This window comes from Drosophila arizonae, chromosome 5 (assembly GCF_054131065.1).
Source record: "Drosophila arizonae isolate 15081-1271.41 chromosome 5, UAZ_ARI_1.0, whole genome shotgun sequence".
Taxonomy (NCBI): Eukaryota; Metazoa; Arthropoda; class Insecta; order Diptera; family Drosophilidae; genus Drosophila; species Drosophila arizonae.
In genome coordinates this window covers 2,717,212-2,720,412 of record NC_142925.1, presented here as the reverse complement: position 1 = coordinate 2,720,412, position 3,201 = coordinate 2,717,212, and positions in this window count along the sequence as shown.

Below are 3,201 nucleotides of genomic sequence, written 5' to 3'. Positions count from 1 at the left end.
TTATTTGTTTTACGTAGGAAATATTACTTGAAATTTATGTAGTCAAACTGATTCTTGGTCAAGTTTGTCAGCATTTAAAGATTTCATAACATTATTATAGTTGAAAGTTTTCCGATTAAATTTTTAAAATAAATATTCAGCTCTATTAGTGGAGAGCAGTGTTGGTAACGTCTATGTACATTGACCACAGTGCATCAAAGTTTCACACCAGACAGTGCAGTCATATTGACCTCACATAGGCCAGTCAATGTTTTTTAACTCCGAATTTTAATTAACCACAGACAACTACTTTACTTAGCAAAGTTTCAAATCAGAGGCATTGCCGGTCAATCCTCTCAAATTTAAATACCATATTGACCACAATATGGTCACCACATACTCTCTTAGCAAGGATTTGAACCATTTCCGCCCATGCTCACCACTAAATTTTCGTCTTGCATGCACTAGACTTGTCGCTCATCGAATTCACCACTGTCCCCATCTTAGCTAAGTTTCACACCATAAGACACATTAGCAGAGCTATCATACTCACCACAACAGGCAATGGAATAAGTTTGCTTGCAGAAATTTTGTAATTTATATTCCCCACTAGACAAAGGACATATAGAGGCGCCACTGTGCAGTGTTTGTCTAAGCGTTGCCAGCAAGTAACATTTATATATAAGATTTATCGATTAAAAATGGTTCTTGCAATGTTATCGAATTACTTTTGGCGCGTAAGGATTATAGTTGAAAATTCCTTTTCTATATTTATTAAGTTAAAAAAACAAATATATTTGATAGATTGTCTCCGTTTCAGATTCAGATTTAAGATATTAAATAAAAATATTTAAAAATAATTATTAAATATAATCATAAACAAAATGATTTAATACATATTTTATAAATGTTTGAAAAAAATTGAAATTAATCATCATCAATTCGTTTAACTATATTAACATTATCAAACCTCTCTCTCTCTCTCTCCCTGTCTCTTTCATTCTCTCTTGTTCGCCTCACGCTATAAAATTTCACTAGTTGTTTAACAAAAATGTGTGGCCGTGGCAAGTATGCCAATGGTCGCAACACTTGCAACAGATGCCGCACAGCAATTGCCAATGGCCAATTGCCATTGGCCAATTGGCATTAATAAAACAGAAATTAAGATACAATTATTAGTTTAGGCAATCAGACATACAGCAACAACAACAACAACGACGACGACGACGACAGCAACAACAACAACAACAACAACAACAATTGTGGAGTTGCAAGCATTTTAACAAGCTCGCGCCGCAAACGTTGCCGAACAAATAACAAATCAATAATTTCATGCAACTGCCACAAAATGATTGCTGCTGCTCTTGCTGTTGTTGTTGTTACTGATGCTGCTGCTGCTGCATTGGCGGCTCCTTTTATATTCGAACGTATAAATAAATTTAAACGATTTGGGGTTTTTTCCTCTTTTAAGCCGCTGCAAATAGAAATCTACGAAGGCCACTTACAGCAAAAAGCGTGCAATCGATCGAGTGAAGCTAACAACAAAAAAAAAAAAAAAAATGGACTCCTGGCAGATTGTTGTTGTTGTTGCTGCGGCTGCGACTGTTGCTGCTACTGCTGCCGGTATTGCTGCTGCGATTAAAGTTCCTGCTATTGATATCGCCCCTGGTGTTGTTGCTGCTGCGATAGCTCCTGCTGCTGCAGCTGTTGATATTGCTGCTGGTATCGCTGCTGCTGCTGCAATTGCTGCTGCGTCGATTGTTGCTACTGCTGCTGCTGCTCCTACCGATATTGCTACTGGCTCTTTTTCTGCTGATATTGTTGTCATTCGATTGCTGCTGATGCTCCTTTTTTTAGTGTTGCTGCTGCAGCTGCTGATATTGCTACTGGCATTATTGCTGGTGCCGATTGTTAATATTGCTGCTGCTTACTACTGCTGCTCCAACTGTTGCTGGTGTTGCATCGATTGCTCCTATTGTAGCTACAATTGCTGTTGTTCTGATAACATTGCTGCTAATTCCACGATTGCTGTTCCTGCTGCTGCTGCTGCTGCTAGTCTTCCTCTGTTTGCTGCTGCTGCTGCTCGGGCTTCGGCTGTTGCTGCTGCTCCAGCTGTTGCTAACGTTTCGCCGATTGTTCCTGCTGCTGCTTTTTTCTGCTTCTTCTACGATTGCTGCTGCTGCTGCTGCTGCTGTCGCTACTGCTGCTGCTGTCGCTGTCGCTGCTGCTGCCGCTGTCATCGTCAATTAGTTTTCTCACCGCAGACATAACAATATATTTTATGTATCGCTCGATTATTGGCCAATGTCTTGTGGCATCCTTGACCAAAGCCGAAGTTCTTTTTGGTTTTTTGCATTTTTCCGCTGAAAAGGGCCAACGGCAACGGCAACAAGCAGCAGCAGCAACAACATTCAAAAGCAGCGTCAACAGCAGTCGAAAAATTTCCTAATTGGGTCGAAATTCCAATCTAACAACGATTTCAAATCGCTTTGACAATTTCTTGGCTGCTGTTTTTGGACATTTTCTGTTGTTCTTGCTGCGACTGTTGCTGTTGCTGTTGTTGTTCTTTCCAACTTATTTTGACAGCCATAAAATTGTGTGTCTTCATAGGGCTGCCTCTGCCTCGGCACTATTGCTGTTGCAGCTGCTGCAGTCGCAGCAAGGTGCAACTCGGCGAGCATTGCTGTTGCGCGCTTTTGTGCGCACTTTTCGCATATTGATTATAGCAAATGATATACGCTTTAGAGGGCTTTAGGGAAGAGTATATCGAACATATATTTATGGAATATAACTTCATATAATATACAATATTTATTATAATATTATGCCATCAAATAAGAAGGAAGATATATCAATATGTATTTTTTTTTTCAACTGATGAGTTCCACGAAAATTAAAGCGATAAATATCGATATATAGTATTCATATCATATGAGCCGTAATTAAAGATTTTTCCTAAATGAAAACAGTTTTTTGTACCACATGAATTGCTTACAATTATTGCTCTGGTCATTTGCCTTGGTTATAGTTTTGCTTTTATAATACGTTAGAGTCAGAATATTACAAATTTTAGATATATCGATAAATTTGAGTGGATTATGGGTATTATTCCAATAAATAAGCTATGCTAACTAGTCGCTTCGATTAGCAGCTTGTTGAAGTTATTAAAAACGATGTTTATATATGAAAAGTTAATTTGACTTAAAGCTAAATATTAAGATT